Source organism: Pinus tabuliformis, chromosome 7, assembly GCF_031772625.1.
Source record: "Pinus tabuliformis cultivar Carrire ecotype Pingquan chromosome 7, CPIR1, whole genome shotgun sequence".
Lineage (NCBI taxonomy): Eukaryota > Viridiplantae > Streptophyta > Pinopsida > Pinales > Pinaceae > Pinus > Pinus tabuliformis.
The window spans coordinates 1336649213-1336670095 of record NC_142293.1 but is presented as its reverse complement, the minus strand read 5'-3'; positions in this window follow the sequence as shown (position 1 = coordinate 1336670095).

Below are 20883 nucleotides of genomic sequence, written 5' to 3'. Positions count from 1 at the left end.
GAGTTGGTGCTCCTAAATTCAAGGTTGGTTCCTTGACAAGACAAAGTTGGTGCTTTGGAGGTTGAAGCCTCACAAAGAGTCCAAGTTGGTGCTTGGCAACTGATTGAAACCATATATATATATATTGTACTTGATTTATTGCAAATATCACATTAAGAAAAGCATCTATTCCTGTTATCTACTTTTGTGTTCCAAATATAAATGTTTTCAACTAATATAAATAATAAGTGAAAAGAAATACTGATTCACCACCCCTCTCAGTGTTTCCAACAATTGGTATCAGAGTTGGCTTCTTCATATCAGCCTAACAGCTTGAAGAAGGATTCTTAGTCATGACGAGAAATCAAGAAGTGTCAGGAAGACCTCCTCTATTCGATGGCACAAATTTTGGTTTCTGGAAAAAGAGAATGTCCTATTACTTAATGTCCCTTGGACCTGAGGTTTGGCATTCAGTCTTAAATGAGTACATAGCTCCTTCCACTCTTCCAATAGATCAAGACGAGAGGAAAGTCTACGTTGCAAATGCAAAAGCCTTAAACTCCATCACTAGTGGAATCACTGATTCTGAATTTACAAAAGTCATGAATTGTAACTCTGCCAAAGAAGTATGGGATAAGCTAATTGGCTTATACGACGGGGACTCCAAAGTCAAGAAGGCAAAGCTTCAAACTCATAGAAGGCAATTTGAAAGTCTGAAAATGGATGATGAAGAAGATATTGCATCATACTTTCTCCGAGTAGCTGAAGTGGTCAACTCTCTTAAAGGATTGGACAAAAACATTGAAGAAAGCACCATTGTTCAAAAGGTCTTAAGATCTCTCCCAGACAGATTTGACTCCAAACTAAGTGCCATAGAAGAAGTGAAGGATCTAGATACTCTCAAGATGGATGAACTCCATGGAATCCTCATTGCCTATGAGATGAGAATAGGTTGCCCAAGTTCCAAAGATGCAACATTCAAGGCCTCAAAATAAAAAAGGGGAAAGAAAGGAATGTCAATAGTGATGACTCCGATGTTGAATCCGAATTGGCACAATTTGTACGGAGGCTGAAGAAAGGATCTAAGCTAAAAGGTAAATACCCTCTTATTTGTTTCAAATGTGGAAAAATAGGTCATTATGCTGCAAAATGTCCTCATAAGCATGATAGTGATTATGAAGAAAATTATAAAAGGATGGTATACAAAAAGAAAGGGTTCAATAAGAAGAATTTCCTCTCTAAGCAAGATGAGTCTGATGAAGATGAATTTGTAGTCATAAAAAAGAAATCAACTAACCAGTTCGCTCACCACAAAGGTGGCAATGAAGAATCAGATGAAGAAAATGACCATGCTGGAAGCCAAGAAGTATTATTCATGGCATTCACAAATGATGATGACTCAGGGCTAGATGGAAATGTAAATGAATTGTTAATAAGTGCCATTGAAGAAAATGAGAAATTATGGAATAAAATCATTTCTCTCAAGGGAGAAAACGAGGAAATAAAAATAAGGGAAGATCTCTTGAAAAATAAGCTAAAATAAAAAGAAGCAGCTTGCGAAGAACATGAAGCCGAAATAGTATCTTTGAAGAAGGAATTGTAGCAAGTTAAAAAGGGTTGGAAAAACTCTCAAATACTTGACACTATCCTAAATAATCAAAAACCTCAACATGGAAAATCTAGAATAGGTTTTAAAGGAGAATCATCAAGTACTAAGAATAATACGAAAAGCTATGCCGATGTACTTTCCAGCAACCCAAAAGAAGAAAGATTATTTCATCAAAGGCTCATCCCAGATCCAAAGAATGAAAAGAGAGTAACTCCAAGGAAGAATGTTGATTCGAATCATGGATGTTACAACAGATCAAAACAATATTTAATCAAAGGCCCATCTCAAATCCAAAGAATGAAGCGGGGGTAACTCCAAGGAAGAATGTTAATTCAAATCATGGCTATTACAACAGGTACAAAACTATCTTTTTTGGGCATTGTTTCCATTGTAAAAATTTTGGTCATCAAGCTAGATATTGCACGGCTCGTAAGAATGACACACCAAAACTGAAGGATCAAATAAACAAACCATATGGCCCCAAAGGGCAAGGACAAATCAAGATCTACATTGATCCCTTGGCCAAATTTGATCTGATTTGCTCATTATGTAATAATAATGGACACAATGAACAAAATTGCCCACTCAAAAGAGGAAAAGCAAGAAGTGAGAATTCCAACACGAATAAATGTGGCCTAACTCTATGTGCTCAAAATAATGAAAATCATTGGTTTGTGGATAGTGGGTGCTCTAGACACATGACAGGGGACAAAAGGAAGTTTGTCTCATTGAACAAAAAGGAAGGAAATGTATCCTTTGGAAGTGGATCTGCCAAAATTGTTGGAAAAGGAACTGTTACTCTTATTAATGGGAAAGGAAAATCTCAAAATGCTTCGCTAGTAAACGAGCTCAAACACAACTTCCTAAGTGTTAGCCAAATCTGTGATCCAGGACATAATGTTTTTTTTAGCACCAAACACTGTGAAATAAGGAACTCTTGCTTAGGGGAACTTGTGGCGAAAGGGGTTAGAACACCAGAAAACATCTACATTTTGAACAAGATTCAAGAAGATAAATGCTACTTAAGCCAAATAGATGAAAGTTGGTTGTGGCATAAGCGACTTGGACATACAAGCATCGATAACTTGATCAATATCAACAAGATTAAAGCAGTACGAGACATTCCAAAGTTATTCAAACCAAATCAAGGAATATGTGGTCCATGTCAACATGGAAAGCAAACCAGAACCAGCCACAAGACGAAGGAGTTTTCTACATCAAAGCCTTTGGAGATCATCCATGCTAATTTATGTGGACCAACTAGAACTCCCGCTCTCCAAGGAGAAAGGTACTTTGCTTTATTTCTTGATGACTATACTAGAATGATATGGATATATTTTATAAAATATAAATCTGAAGCATTTGAGTGTTTTAAGAATCTTAAAGCTCTTGTAGAAAATGAAAAGGACTCAAAGATTAAGTGCCTCAGAACAGATAGAGGGGGAGAATTCATATCAAAAGAATTTAATGAATTCTGTAAAACACATGGAATTAAAAGAAAAATCTCTGCTGCCAGAACACCCAAACAAAATGGGGTAGTTGAAAAAAGAAACTGAACAGTTCAAGAAATGGCAAGAACAATGTTAATAGCAGCTGACTTGCAGCGAAAATTCTGGAGAGAAGCAGTCAGGACAATTGTCTATACCTTGAATTGAACTCAATTAAGACCAAATAATGAAAAGACTCCTTATGAATTATGGAAAGGAAGACCCGCTTCAGTAAAATACTTCAAGATTTTTGGAAGGAAGTGCTTCATAAAAATCAATGGCTCACCAGGAAAATTTGATTCATAGGTTGACGAAGGGATCTTTCTTGGATACTCTATAAGAAGCAAAGCCTACAAGTACTACAATAACTGACTATGGAAAATAGTGGAAAGCATTGATGTAAAAATTGATGAAGACCTTCCAGAAAAAGAAATTGAAGAACATGAAGTTGATCCTCTCATTGAAGAATAGGAACCTAAAAAAGAAGAAAAAGACCAAGAAAAAACCAAGGAAAAAGAACCATCTCAAACCCCTTCAAAGATGAAATTTCTCCAAAAATATCATCGAGAAGCGCAGATTATTGGAAATATGGATGAAGGGATGCAAACCCGAAGAAAGATGACTAGTACACCAAGGAAGAATGATGTTGCTTTTTTATCCATGATGGAACTAGAAACATTTAATCAAGCAAGGATCCTCATTGGGTAAAAGCCATGGAAGAAGAAATGTCTCAAATTGAGAAGAATGAGACATGGGAGCTTGTACCTCGTCCAAAGGACAAAAACATAATAGGAACCAAATGGGTATTCAAAAACAAAATGAATGAAGATGGACAAATCATCAGAAACAAGGCAAGGATTGTTTGTAAAGGCTATTCACAAATTGAAGGAATTGACTTTGAAGAAATATTTGCACCAGTAGCTCATGTGGAAGCTATCAGGATGTTCTTGGAATTTGCTTGTTCAAAAGAATTTAAAATCTATCAAATGGATGTAAAATCAGCATTTCTGAATGGGGAACTCAAAGAAGAAGCCCACATGGAGCAACTAGAATGGTTTAATCTAATACAAGGAAAAGACTTTGTTTGTAAGTTGAAAAAGGCATTATATGGTTTGAAACAAGCTCCTAGAGCTTGGTACGCAAGATTGGATCACTATATACAAGAACAAGGTTTCAAGAAGGGGGTGGCAGGAAGTAATCTCTACATAAAGATGGATGAGGATAAGTTACTAGTCACATTTGATTATGTTGATGATCTGATTTTTGCTAGTAATAATGATGAGATGAGCCATGAGTTTTCTCAAAATATGTCAAAAGAGTTCGAGATGTCAATGGTAGGAGAGTTATCTCACTTCCTTGGACTACAAGTATCGCAAACCACGACAAACATGTTTATATCTCAAGCCAAATATCTTAAAGACATGCTTAAAAGATATGGAATGGAAGACTGTGCACCCATGAGCACACCTATGACCGCAAGTTGAAAATTGAGCAAAAATGATGACTCCCCTCCGGTAGATGCAACTCATTATAGGTCAATAATTGGAGCTCTTCTGTACTTAACTGCTACGAGACCCGACATTATGCAAGCAGTAGGAATGGTGGGAAAATTTCAATCAACTCCTAAACAATCCCATTTGCTGGCTATAAAAAGAATTCTCAGATACTTGAAAGGAACTCCTGATTTCGGTCTCTGGTACCCTAAGAGCTCAACTCTTACTTTGACTGCATACACCGATGCTGATTGGGCCGGAAGTGTCGATGATTGGAAAAGTACTAGTGGAAATGCATTCTTCTTGGGAGACTGTTTAGTATCTTGGCTCAGCAAAAAACAGACATCCATATCACTATCTACAGTTGCCGCAGATTGTTGTACTCAAATACTATGGATGAAGGAATCTCTAAAAGATGTCAACATAGGTACAAATCAACCAATTACCATCTATTGTGATAACACAAGTGCGATCAGCCTTAGCAAAAATCCAGTGATGCACTCAAAGACCAAACATATACCAATCAAGTATCATTTCCTTTGTGAACAAGTAGTTGAATAAAACATCATCTTGGAATATATCAATACTAAGGAGCAGATAGCTGATATTTTCATAAAACCTCTTCCTCGAGAAGCATTTGAACATCTTCGTCAAAATATGGGAGTTATCTCTTTAGCATCATTTAAGTTGATTCATAAAGCTGTTGCAAGACAGGGGGAGCAGTTTGATAGGGGTAGTCCTTGGGCACTCCTTTGCCATTGATGTCAAAGGGGGAGAGAAAAAGAATATTGCCATCAATAACAAAGGGGGAGATTGTTGACCTAGATTGTCATTGATGTCAATATGGCAATATTCTAGATAAGTAAATAATGATGTGAGGCCAAGGAGAAGTAGAGAATATCCCTTAAGAAACGGGAGCAAGAAGCCATGAGGAGAAACCAGAGGAAACCCAAGATAGTTAAGCCATTGGAGAGAATATCGGAAGTCAAAGGAGATATCGGAGCAGAGCTATCAAAGCAGAGAAGAGGTATTGGAGCGGTATCGGAAGCCACAGGAAAGCCAAGTAAGTGTAAGAGCGGGAGATTGAGGAGGATCCATATTGGGAGTATCGCATGTAATATATGCCAAAGAAGTTAACAGAGGAGCCAAAAGAGCGGAGGAGTATATAATATCAGCAGAAATCAAGAAGACGGATGAAGAGTGAATGCATGTGGTTATATTCCAAAAGGCGGGTTTGTAATAGTGGCAGTGGTTTCGGGTGGACGCTAGGCGGTAAGTGGTATCTAGAGGAGAGTGCCCAATTCCATTCAATGGGCGACACGTAGCACTCAGGTGGAGAGAGAAAACCACTTTTTTCGGGTAGTTATTTCCCTTGCAAATTGTTCACCCAAAATTCATGCAGGGCCTTGGATCCAGCACGGGTTGATCGACGACGAAGGATCAACGGACGACTTTTGGGTTGATCGGGTTAAGTGTTGATTGTTGGATCATGAGCAGGTCAAGGGTGGAGGATTGCTAAGGAATACCGCTTAATATCATATCATAAGTTATAAAGGGATGGCATATTAAATATGGGATTGCGATATATATATAGGTGCGATAATACACGGACCCAAACAAGTTATAGCAAAGAGCAGATGAGTATATAATATATAGATGCGATATATGTATGTGGACCCGCTGCAACATTATAATACGACCTATTGAAATATCGTATCCCTTGAATCGCAATGTTCAAAAGAATTGACACCGCCGAACTGCCGATTGTGATATGTATACGAACCCAACTGGACCATTGCAATACGATTTAATATATTATCGCATCCGTCGCGTATTGCAAGCCTCTTGTAAAGCCTTGCCACATTGAAAGCGCCGATTGTGATATATATATATATATATATATATATATATATATATGGACTCGACAGAGTTATTAAAAACAATTTATAATAATATCATGTCTGGGTATCGGGGAATTGGCTATGTTATGTGCAAATTTTCCGATTGTGATAAAGTTGCGGAGTTAATATAATATCACATCCAGAAGGGGAATCGACCATCGGCTATGTTTTGGGCACGACTTATAAAAGACCTCCAGAACTTGCGATTACGATAAAAGGATGACGTGGCATGTGGGACCTCTATATGGCTATAGTCTTTCTTATATGGTTTTCATGAACAATTAATGTATATTGTATGAATATTAAAAAGGGCCTCTCTGATATTTTTTTAATATGCAACACCATTGTAATTCGGCCTCTCTTCCACATTAATGTGTTCTGTGTGTGTTGATGGATTTGAAGAGACAGAGGAAGCCGAAGAGTGAGTGCAGAGGAAGCTGAAAGATCAAGCGAGCGTTGAGGAAGTCGAAGAGCCAGCGGAGAAAGGAAGCCAAAGGTCAGGGGTATCAGGAATATAAAACAAAGAACAAGGAAAGTTTAGGGTGATTGGCAAACTGTAAGAAAATAAAGGATGCCAAAGCTCTGGCAGAAATGGAAGGAACAGGAGGACAAAAGTAAGTCATAGGCCCAACAGGGTTGGGAACAGAGAATTACAACCAAACAGATCCAGACGGTTTACAACAGAGGGTTGGAGCTCTTGAGGTTGGTGCCTCAGAACTGAAAGGATTGGTGTCTTTGGGAGTTGGTGCTCCTAAATTCAAGGTTGGTGCCTTGATAAGACAGAGTTGGTGCTTTGGAGGTTGAAGCCTCACAAAGAGTCCAAGTTAGTGCTTGGCAATTGATTGAAACCATATAACCATATATATCTATATCTCTCTCTCTCTCTCTCTCTCTCTCTCTATATATATATATATATATATATATATATATAGTACTTGATTTATTGCAAATATCACATTATTAAAAGCATCTATTCCTGTTATCTACTTCTGTGTTCCAAATATAAATGTTTTTAACTGATATAAATAATAATCGAAAAGAAATACTGATTCACCCCCCCAGTGTTTCCAACAATATTTACATATAACATTTGATCGCTCACGAGCCTTTTGATAAATCCAACTTGATGACATATTCACACGCCACTCCTATTGCATCGTGGATTTATCTTTGCTTAAGGAAACCAAATTGATTTTGTGCTATGTGATATGAGAAGTTTTCTTAATCATCATCACTATACTATTTTATATCAGTCTATAACTTGAGTTACAAAGAGAGATTCATTTAATCTCCTCAAAAGAGAATGGGGAGTCCTCCTTTGGAATCAATGATATAATGGTATAGTTTAAAGCACCCAAGACTTGACCAAAGACTCAATTAGTCTATCACTTTAAGTAAGTCCTTTTCTATCAAATCTTAAAAACCAATGGTCCATCCATTTAGGCTTAACATTTCATCCTTTTGAAAGGATTCCACCACTACCATTATGTCCTTTGACGCTAAAGTGGCTATGTCCACAACTTTCTTTCTCTCCTCCCTCCAACTACCCTTATCTCCAATATGATTTTCATGTTCATTTTTTGCTTTGCATAATTTTAAAAAACTTCTGTATTTTTATCTCCTTGAGCCATCCATAATGATCTACTTTTCTACTACCATTTTAACTCTCCCATTCTAGGGGTTTCCATTAGTATCATCCAAATCCTCGAGATTCTCGTTTCCCCCAAGGAAATCGTAAAGTTGTTTTTTTTCATATATTTGTGTTATTTTCATTTTGACTTCCAATCATTGTTGATGATCTATAAATTTATGTTGTTCTAATTCTATTTCCCACTTTTTAAACTCATTAAAAAGTTTTTAGAGCATCAAGATATGATTGATCTTATGTCTTAATCATTGAAAGGCCTCCATTCTTTCTCGACCAACCTCAGAAGTTCCTCCATTAACAATGTAAACTTTGAAACGGGAACTGATAATGTTACCCGTTTTGTAGAGGTGGCAAAAAAATGACCCGATTTTCAAAAGTGGTGATGCAGAATACACATGTTTTTTTTAGAACATGGTTTTTGGAACTTTAATTTTTTTCATGTGCATTAAGTTTTAGAATGGTAGTGATTTTCATCCTGATTTTAAAAAGTGAGTATTCTGCATCACACCCTTTTTTTAAAAGACCTATTTTTTGACTTTAAATTTTCTAGTGTGTGAAATGTAAAAAATTATTTTCTAAATTTGATAGTTTTTGAAGTCGTCATTGTATTCATATTTTCTTGTTCTCTATCTTATTTTCTTTTTTTTTTTTAGTGGGGTTTTTATTGTTTTGCGTTTTTAAATTAGAAAGTCGATAGTTTGAATTTTAGATAATCTACATGTTTAGACATCCTTAATTAATTTTTCAATCCACATGAAATAATTGTTTCTAAAAAACAACATTTTTTAACAATGGACATAAAAAATAACCATTTTTAACATAAATATAACAAAAAAACTAAACGTTTTGATAATTTTTTGCTAGAATTAACATGTCAAAATCACAATTTTTATACAAAAATATTAACTAAAAATGGTCAAATAATAGTTTTTTTTATGAATTACATGTCAAAAAGATAATAATAACTACTTTTTTTTTCAAAAAATAATGATTAACTTAAAAATCAATGCAGAAATCACATATTACCAATATTGAACATATAACAACCCTAATTGAGTGTTTATTCTTCTCATAAAATGTCAAAGTCAAAACATTGCAAAGCTTGATTTACAAGCATAACTTAAATTTAATCAACAATGTCACGTAATCCAAATTCTTCATCCTCTAGAGTTTCATCATTGTCCTCTTCCACAATATTTTCTGTTTCATTTTGCTCATTTTCCTCTTCTAATGGGTCTTTGATGTCTGCAAATCTCCCAATATATGTCTTTCCAAACATTCCATGTAATGGTGGTTGGGGTTCCTTTGCCTTTTTTGCCACACGTGATTCACTAAAGTCCCCTTTCTTCAACCCAATTTCTTGCATTGCATCTCGAAGAAATTGAAGAGCATTAATTCTTTGCTGAATGAAATTGCATTGTAATGGATCTTTCTCAATTGCCGTTAGATCTAGCGAGGAGATTCGACGATTAAGGATATATATGTACGTCAAGCGATGTCTTCCTCTGCCGTTAGATCTAGCGAGGAGATTCGACGATTAAGGATATGTATGTAGGTCAAGGTGAGTGTTATCCTTTGAGTTTGTTGTGCTTCATGGTGGGAATCGGTGGATTTCGGGTGGACTACATGCTCGAGGGTTATCCCCCCGTTCAGACCCAAAATCCTTTTAGAATGCTCTGTATTTCCTCAATGGGTTTGATTCTAATTTTAACGTGGTTGCAGGTTCTCGCCCCGATATGAGCCTCATCCGTCAGATCTTTGAGGGGTGATCGAACGGTGTTGACTTATGTTTGTTTTTCGAGGGTTTTGTTGTTCTGTTTGTGGGTCTATGGCTTTAAGCAGTTTGATATTTCTTTAACCCAAAGTTCCTTGGGGACTGTTGTATTTTATGTATTTTTCTTTCCGATTTAATAAAATAGAAGTTACAACTCTTAGTTTAGCAAAACAAAAAGAAAATTTGCTCAGGGGAAGTTCCAGTACAGGTACCAGTTCCCATTGGTTGGGTAGAGCATCTTTCTATTCACTGTGGTTTTGCGGTAGGCCAAGTCATTTATTCATATAAGCGAATGAACGTTAAACATGTATTTTTGTTTTCTGATTTTTGTCTTTATTTTTTATGCTTGTGGTTATTCCAATGTATTAATGTTTTGTAATTTGAAAATTATGAAATCAAAAGAGGAATGTAATATTTCTTTGGGTTAGGTTAGTTATCGAGGTTAATAAACAAACTATAAGTCATTGAACCAAAGGGGAACAATCATAAACGCTAATTAATAGGCTTGAATATTGCTGCAAGCCCTAGGTTAAGCTTGCATTATCCACAGACTAAACACACACACACACACACATATAAGTACTCTTGAAAACATAAAAAAATGTGTAAATGAATGTGTAGATTGTTTTTAATACTAAGTGAATTTATTGTTCTAGATATTTCTATCTAACACACATAAACATAATATGTTGAATGAAGGCTTTCAAGCTATTTTTGAAAAGTATCAACTGTAACTAATATAATGTAATGAGAAAAATATCAGAGTCGAAGAAAGTAATACATGAGAGCTAAGAAAAATTGAAAGAAAAACTAATTTAAAATTAGTAATATTAGTAATATATGTCAAGCATACTATTATAGGATTTATCATTCACATGTGTTTCCTTCCAAGGTGTTTAATACCCAAAATGGTGAAACAAAATTTAGATGTGAGAACATAAGGGTTTTTCTTTATTTTTCTAATGAAAAATGAACAACCACCAAAGAAGATGTACAAGCAACATGCATAACATAATAGGTAACCTTTTACTATCCCTAGCAAAACATAATTAATTTTTTTTGCATCTAGTTGCCTGGGGATACCATAGTTCTCCACACAATGTACCCAGATATGATTTATAAAGCACTTGTACAATCGACAATTTGTATAGAAAACCATAAAAGGAATATACTACATAATTAAATCTCCACAGGTAACCTCAAAAGAGCATGTTCTAGTAATGTAAGTGTGAGCAGTCAAAGACTCATTAAGAAGAAAGACAAACATTTCTAAAATGTATTTGGTGAGAGTTATAAACCCCAACTCGTAAGCTTTTCACGCCAAAAAGGGTTCTTGGTCAAAACATTAAGTTATGAAAATTAAAGAGAAATATAACCAATTAAAAATAATCCACTCAATTAAAATATAGCATCTATCATCACTTATTTTTATTATACTTTATTAATATCCTAATTAAAACCGTAAAAAAATTAAATTACATTTATAATACAAAACCATGAGTACACACCTTGCCATAATTAGACAAATGCTCGGTGGAAGTTTGAGGCTTCATTTTAATGATTTCATGAAATATTTGTTTATAACTTGCACGGATACCTGTACCATGGATATAATATAGAATAAGCGCACCAATATAGAATAAGGGCATCTGCATTAGAATACTATAGACATGGATGGAAAAATATTATCATATAGTTTGTGAAGCCATATTATGTCTACTTGTACTTTTGTTTAAATTATTGTTGTGAAGCCATATTGTGTCTACTTTTACTTTTGTTTAAATTATTGTTTGGTACAATCAAATGAAGATATTGAATATATCGATGAAATCATGGACAAAATGTCAATATTTGGGAGTTTGGTTTGTGACATACGATAGAATCCTAGAAATAGATTTATCAATGTAGGTGAATTTTGCCGCTATATCAATTGGATTTGGATAGTCACTCAATTGGATGGACGCCTAATAAATGAACTTTTTTTAGTAAATATTTTTGGAGGGTTGTAGGTCTAATTAGAATCAATACTCTTCTGCATTAAAATACTATAGAGCTGGATGGAAAAATATTTGCATATAGTTTGGGACGTCATATATGGCCCGATACAGGTGGAAGTACTTTTGTTTAGATTATTGTTCTTGTACAATTGTATAATGATATTGAATTTATATATGAAATCATCGACACAACGTTAAAATTGGGGAGTTTGGTTCAATTTAATATGTGACATACGATAACAGCCCTAGAAATAGATTTATCAATGTAGTTCGTGGATTTTGCTGCTATATGCTTTTGATCTTCGGTAAAGACCATCGTCGAGGAAGCTACTGCAGCGCTCCAAGCGCCAGGCATTCGGGCCATTGGAATTGAAGGAGATGTTCGCAAGATAGAGGATGCTGTTCGTGTTGTTGAAGTAACAGTAAAGCAGTTTGGAAGACTTGATATTCTTGTGAATGGTGCTGCGGGGAATTTTCTTTGTGCTGCAGAGGATTTATCACCAAATGGCTTCCGAACAGTATTGGATATTGACTTTGTTGGCACATTTACAATGTGCAATGCTGCATTGCAATATTTAAAGAAAGGTGGACTTGGAAAGTCTCCTTCAGAAGCTGGTGTTATTTTGAACATAAGTGCGACATTGCATTATACAGCAGGATGGTATCAAATTCATGTCTCTCCGCCCGCACAGGGCCACCCCCGGGCCGCCCCGCCCCGCCCGAGGGGCGGAGCGGGGCGGCCCGGGGGTGGCGCTGCGCGGGCAGGCGGCCCGGGGGTGGCGCTGCACAGGCGGTGCCCGCGCAGCGCCACCCCCGGGCCGCCCCGCCCCGCCCGAGGGGCGGAGCGTCGATTCCGGGAATCGACGCTCCGGCAATTTTCTTTGTGCTGCAGAGGATTTATCACCAAATGGCTTCCGAACAGTATTGGATATTGACTCTGTTGGCACATTTACAATGTGCAATGCTGCATTGCAATATTTAAAGAAAGGTGGACTTGGAAAGTCTCCTTCAGAAGCTGGTGTTATTTTGAACATAAGTGCGACATTGCATTATACAGCAGGATGGTATCAAATTCATGTCTCTCCGCCTGCACAGGGCCACCCTCGGGCCGCCCTGCCCCGCCCGAGGGGCGGAGCGGGGCGGCCCAGGGGTGGCGCTGCGCCGGGCGCCGCCTTATAATAGCACCATGTTTATTCCGCTCCTTACAAACGTCTCTGGATGAACATGGCAGCCAAGTGACTTAAAGCGCATTTGTCATTGTTTTGAGTGAGATACCTAACGTGTCCAAGCTGGCCTATCTTTATGTGGGCTCTCCAGCCGCGTCTCTGCTTTCGGTAACATCGGGGATCTGCGAGCACGTTGATGTTGATCCCTCGGATCGAGACTTGGAAGACCTGTTATGTTCAGTGACAACGACGTCAACCCGGCCCGATTATTCTTGCTCAACATTGAAACAGATTTAGGCGTATACGCATATGGCTGGTATACGCATATTGGAATAGGCTACATTTAGGGTTCTAAGACATGTGGAAAAGAGTTTTTCTAACCCTTTGAGGCATGAGCAATTATCACTGGGAAAATCAGATAAAACAAACACTAAAATCCCAGCTCAAATTTATATAACGATCTTGACTACTTTTTAGCGTACAGGATTCGCAGAGAGAGCGCGTGCACTGGGGTGCTGTTTCTTGCCACGTGAAAGACATGTCATCCAGTGCTAAAGGTACAACCAGAGGAATTGGATCCAGAAGGGCCTTTATTAAGGACAACATGGTAATAAAAAAAACCTTTGCGACACATGCTCCAAGAAACAAGTGAGTGTAAATGACGAGTAAGGCGAATCATTTAGTGTCACACTACGCCTTCCACAGTGATCTTGTGCAGTAAGTGCTAAAATGCCTACATGCAGGTGAACTAAGAACCAAATCTGGAGTATGAATCTAAAATACCATTACTAAATTCATCTTTGAAGGGGGTTTTTGTAAATGAGTCCTTCAAATCCATTTATTGTGAATCCAAGAAAGTAGAAGAGATCACATTATTAAGTTGTTACGTGGCTTTAATGTAAAAGGTGTATACGATTTTATCTAATTGAGTAATGAGTTTTTGAAAAGTAAACATGGTAGTTTTATTAGCGGTTGTGTATTTCGTTGGATATTTAAAACTGCGGATGGCTCATTAATTTTACTTTTAAATTTGTTTAAATTTGTTTTTAGATTTCTTAGATATATTGCCACTCTATAAATACTCGAAATTTTAATGAACTCTTATCACGTTTCATATGAAAGTATTCATATATCCATTCTATGCTATTATATTGTAGAAAGAGTGATCTAGGGTGCCAAATCCATGGTATATATATATATATATATATATATATATATATATATATATCTGCCATATCTTCCACTACTTCTTGGCAGGTTTCCGGATGGATGAACATTTGAGAGCTTTCACACATAGATATGGTGTAGGTAGTCAAATATTATGATTAGAGTATGCAATATCAAGCTCGGTAATTTGAAGGTGCTTATTAGATATTTCTGGGCGTGGGGGGCGGGTGGAAAATAAAAAAAATCTAGTCTAAATTACCCTTTGTTATATTCATTGAATATTAAACTTAGGCGGGGGGGTGGGTGGAAAATAAAAAAAATCTAGTCTAAATTACCCTTTGTTATATTCATTGAATATTAAACTTAAAGTTTTCTGCCAAAATAATGAGTAAAAGTCATTGATTCCCAATTTATTATAATGCATCATCAATTGTGCGTTGTAATAATTTTTAGAACATTGGTGTTCTCAAGTATCATGCATTCATTGGCACAATAATTTTTTAAAATATTATCTCATGGTGTTTTTTAATGTCCTGGAGCACCACCAGTAGTGCATCATAGAAATTAAGGGCACATCAATACGGCCATGAAATTTGTTTATTAATGTACTTAAGATCTATTGGAGCATTGTTAAAGGTGCATTACTACATTTAATAATAATAATTGACCGACAATTGCAGGAAATTTTAACTCAATAGCGAGTTAAGATGTACCAAATCACCATAAATGGTATGTCCTTTCTTTCTAAGTATACTAACAAGCATAATAAACCAACAATATGCTCTATATATTAACCCATTGTACATAGTGTGGCTCGTAAAAGCATCAATGATCACTGCGAGTTGATGCACCACGTGGAATTTTTTTTGAAAATAATGAAAAGACAAACAAGTTAAAGAACAATTTTAAATTTTAAACCACTAAATACATAGAGTGGGGGATAACAATCAATTTACTTGGTCCCTTTTTCATTCAAATAAGTATGGTTATGTTATGGTTAGTGTGTAGAGAAAAAATATATAAAAAAAATTAGTATTGTTTGCAAAAATCCACCATGGAAGTAGAGAGGAACTCTTCGCTTCAAGACGACAGAGATTCTAAAAAGGTTGTTACCAGAAGGAACAGTGTTGACATGGGAGTCTGCTGAAACCAGCCGTAGATTTAGAAGACTTTTGAAACCTGGAATGTTGGGCATGCATGTGAACTCAGATGGGGCACTAGTTGATGAAAGAGAAGAATATGGAACATCTTCGTCAGCATCCAGTCACTCATTTGAAGATGTGAATTCTGATGGTGTGCAAGAAAATATGAGTGATTTTGAATAATTGTTTAAGATAGTTTATATAACTGATGTATGCATCGTATCTTCAAATAAAATTAATGTTTTCCATATTTTGTTAAATGAGAAGTTATGAAGCATTTTTATGTTGTTGGATTATGTCTTAAGTATGATAAATTTTATTGTTTAAATATCTACAATGCAATATCAAATTAGAGATATAATGTCTGTTTTATTCAGTATACAAATAAAGACTTTTGAATTCATTCAGTGATATAATTTGTTCATAATGTCATGTTTTTTTAGTTTTATAGTTGAAAAAATTTCAATTTCTTTTGTATCTAGCATGTTGTGGTTGAAAACATGTTAAATTTATACTTAGGAAAGAAAAATGATATTCTACCAGAAACATTAATGTGTTTTTTCCTTAAAATTTAACTTTGTTTGAGACATAAAAAATTGGTTTTATTAGCATTTTTTAAAAAGTATGAAAATTGACCCTAAAAAAAAAAATCATTATTCCAGTATCAACACTTTCGTTCTGAAGCTATATTTTGCAGGAAAATTTCGTAGAAAATTTCGTAGTCACTGCCATTTTTAAAACAGCCGCAAAATTGACACCTAAAAAAAAAAAAACATCGTTCCAGTATACACACTTTTCGTTTTGAGCACTGTTTTTGTGGTTTTTTTGAGGTTTTTGGGCCAGAGTTCCCGTTTTGAGTTTATAGTTCCCGTTTCAAAGTTTACATTGTTCATTATAAACCAAAATGAATTAATATGTAACCAACCTCACAAATTCCTCCATTATAAGCCAAAATGAATTAAAATGAAGGGCCTTGAGTTGGTTTCTTATCATTTTCTATTTGAAACAAAATGGGTAATTGATTTTAAGTTCCCTTGTGGAAACCCAATATTTGATTCTATTTGAAATGGTCATGATCACATCACATTAGGAATTTGTGTCTTTTGGAGATGCCCTCTTCCTTTTTATACCAAAAAATTGGATACCCTATTTTTTATTAAGAAATATTTTTATTTCTGTACTAGGTGTTCTAATCATAAACACTAATATTGTTATTTAATTACAATTTTTTTACATCTATCTCAATTTGTAATCATTATTTATTGACGCTCTTCAAATTTCGACATTATCTTGAGTGCTTGAATTACACATGTACACTCACAACGTGAGTAATGTTTTTTATATTTTTGATAGAATTATAATGTTATGTTTGTATAAGTATTGTATTTACAGATGAATTTTTATTTTTTATTTTTTTCCAAGGAAAAAAATCATAATTTTATTTATGTTTGATAAACAAATTACATTTTGCATATACACTTTAGAAAAGTGTATTTCTCTAGATTTACCTAGGTCTCTCAATGGCGACAATAAAAATATCACAGGATTAAAAAAATTTTGATCATCATATAAATTTAGTATATACAACGCCCATACAAATCTAGTATAACCAAAAAACCATATCAATTGTCTAGAAGAAACAATGCTAATATGAAAATAGCCCATAAGGCTCCAACCATAAAACCATGACACAAAACTGAAAAATGAGTTTGATGAAGGAATTTACAAATGAATTACATTAAATATTATTCAATTAAAATACTAAATCAAAACATTTTGAAATTAAAAATTAGGTATTTATCTTATTTCATTAGTTTTAATTGTCTTGTTTATAGTTATGCTTTCATAGAATCTTTGATGTAACACATTTTGTAATCATTATTAAATAATATTAATATTAGTTATAAGATAATGAATTAGTTATAAGATAATGAAAAGATGGTTAACCTTCATTGTCATGTAATTTTGGTTTATTTTATTTTTTTAGTTGTTTAAAGTTGAATTTTTCAAATTTAATTAGGTTTGCATTTCTGTGAATCATATGTAGGATATTTTATTAAAAGAACAGAAAAAGAAAATATTATGATCTTAAGGGAATGATATATTGGGTTAAATGCATATGATGTGATCCAAATGTAGAGGATATATGGGGTTAAATGTACATGTAATGTTTTCATGTATTTGTAATATGATTGATCTAGAGATGAAAGGGCCACATGTGTAATGTGTAAATATGTATATAGAGATCATGTGGTCATTATTGAGGACAACTGATTTCGATGTATGAATGCATTTGGGTATTTGGAGGAGGTCCTTCTATCCTCTATGGAGTTATTGTGTAATTTCTTTCTTATCAATATTGGATTTGTGCTCCACGTTCACATTGGTGTACACAATGTGTACTTATGGTATTGATGTATTAGGATCATAACGTAAAATCCATTTGGTACCAATTTTCTTGTGCTATGTTTGTAAGCTTCTGCGTTCAACATTTACTTTTTCATTTATGATTGCAATTTTCTATATTCAATATATATATGTGCCTATGGCTTATCATTTGATATCAACGCCTTTAATAAAGTTCTCATTTGCAACAAAGTTTTGGTTCTTTTTGGTCCACCTTCCCACCTATAATTCTTTCATAAGCAATGATTTGGTTCCTTCTTTAAGTATATTTCCTCCACCATAGACACATTTCCTTTAACATCTAGTTCCTTTTGGTTTACATGCCCTCTGAGTATTCCCTTAATCTTCTATTCTAGGTTCTCCTATGCGGTTTTCACCTCCACCTCTCCATTTTCCAATGTTTTCTCCAAGTGCAACCGTTTATCTCGTTAGTCTTCATGACACCCCACCAAGAATCCACTCTCAAAGAGCTTCAAACCTTTCATTCTTACACCATGCATGAACATCTCCAAATTTTGTAAGAAATGACATGGTCCTAGCTTATGGTTTAGTCTCCAGTATTTTAGTCGGATACACACATTACTCTCCTAAATATGGCAATATCATGCTGTAGTTAGTATAATTGGAGTGGGATTGGTGGTAGAATCACTAAGAATGTTTTGATCTTTATATAGAAATCAATGACAATGGATTTGGTGGATCTACACCAAACAATAATATTTGAAAGGGAGTTTTCCAGGTACTTCACAATCGGTTCTATCCTCCTAGATATTGGAAAAAAAATAATGAGTCGTTGGATTCAACTCTGACAAGGTTGCAGGCAATATATTCAACAAAATATTGATCTCTTCATCAAGTGGAAAATCCAACTCCAAATCGATGATTCTGAATAAATTCTAATTATTTACTTCAATTGTGGTTTGTCATTTGTTTTTAGAAATGAAGTTGAATTAGTTACGAGTCATGCTAGATAAGGCATTTATTTGTGCCTTGGTTGTGGAACACAAGTTGGACAAGAGGTTCCCTTTTCTATCATTTTTCATCACCTCAATCCTCATTTACTCACCTCTCATATTGCTACCACCATTCCTTATGTTTGTCCTCCCTCATTAGTTTTTGTCCAATCCTCTTGCTCATGTAAGTAGTGTCACTATTGTAAGATCTAGTGCCATTATGTTACATAATGCTACGTGCTTCAACAATAGTTCAACAACAATGCCCTATATGTTTACCAACAATCTAAACAAAAATTTGAATCCCACATTGCACTTGCACCCTATTTTGAATATGCTACCATATCTCATTCTAACCCTGCCTCACTTTTTTGAGTTTGACCTTGATGTCTCATGATTACTTGTCGATTGATCATGAAATCTTATTTGCCGTAACTGTTAGATCAATGATCAAATGACCTCTTTGATTCTTGATGGTGGAAGATAGAAAAATATTGTTTCACATTTCTTCGCCACCATTCTTCAACTCCCCCATAATTTCCCCTCCTTCCCCTTATCACCTAAATAGGTGAAAAAAATAAATGACCTTGATTGTTAGTAGAAAAAATGTGCCATTACCTTTTTTACTAACTCTTTTAAAGACACGGTTGTGATGTGATACTCCTTTGGTTATTCTAATTTAATTTTGTGGATTCCATATCAACAATGCCAAATACGATGCCCATTGCAATACTTGATCAATTACTTAAACATAAAAAGAAATATGAGATATCTCTTTTTTAGTATCCTCTACCCCTCTCATATTTGAAAATGATTTAGCTCACCAAATTCATCCACACAAATCTCTGTCTCTCTCTCTATGTGGTTTGTCCCATTAAATTGGAAAATGATTCTTAGCCTCCTCCACCCATCATGTAACCCTTATTCTATAAGTTTATTGACGTCTTTCAAATGATTGAGGGGCTTCCCCATACTTGTTATATCCAATGTTACATTGAATTAACACCTACTCCCTCCCTAATTAATACACAAACATATATGTTACTTCCCCCTTGAAGTGACCAAATTCAGATGCTAGATTTGGGATCTCTTGGAGTCTAGCCATTTCTAGCCTAGATCTTCCCCTTGTGCCTACCTTGCATTCATTATCCCTAAGAAATAAGTACATGAGTGGTGTGTTGTCACATATTAGTTTTCTCTTAATAAGATCATTGTTAAGAATCACTATCCTTTGATGTTGATTGGCAATTTTCTTGACAACCTTAAGTGTGCCAAATATTTCACAAACATGGACTTGATAATAGGTTATCATTAAGTTTACAAGGATCCTAGGAATTCTTGGAAAAATACCTTAAACATTAAGTTTGGTTTAAATGAATGGTTAGTTGTAATTTTTCCTTACCAAGTCCCTTTCTACCTTCATGCTATTGATTAATGATATTTTTCGTTTGCACCTTAGCCATTTTACTCTGGTGTACCTAGATGATAATTTCGTTTTCAATAGAAATTGGGAGGAGAACGTACAACATGTGTACTTAGTGTCAAAGCTATTTTAGACCTATAAATTGTAGTTTAAGTGCAATAACTCTTATTTTGTCTAGATATCCATCATCTATTCTAGTTTTTTTTATTGATGATTTTGGGAGCTATGCAATTCACAACAAAATCTATGCTTTTGTAGATTAGTTGATCCTATTCACTACTTATACCGTAAAAAGAGTTTCTTGGAGGCATGTGTTTTTGTTGGCACTTCATCAATCATTTCTCTCATAATGCACAACACCTCCATCATATAAATAGCTTGCTTTTTCATGGACATAAAAACAAATGATTGTTTTCATAAATTAAAGGTAACACTTTGTTTTGAGCATATACTATTCATTTTAGATATGTAAGAACTATTTCTAAATGTTCGATGCAATTGAATTATAGACAGGGCCCAATGAATTCATTGGGATCCTTTCTCATTTCTTTAGTGTTTGACCAACCCAATTTAAGGGTTCAAACAAATTCAAATGATTGAATCAACTTAAAAGGAAAAGTGAAGGTCCATACTCCAAGAAGGATAGGTGGCATAATGAGGAAAAGAGATGAATCTCCACATGGACAACATCACCTCTTTGTGACATCAAGTTTGAGATAGATAGGTGGCATTATAGGA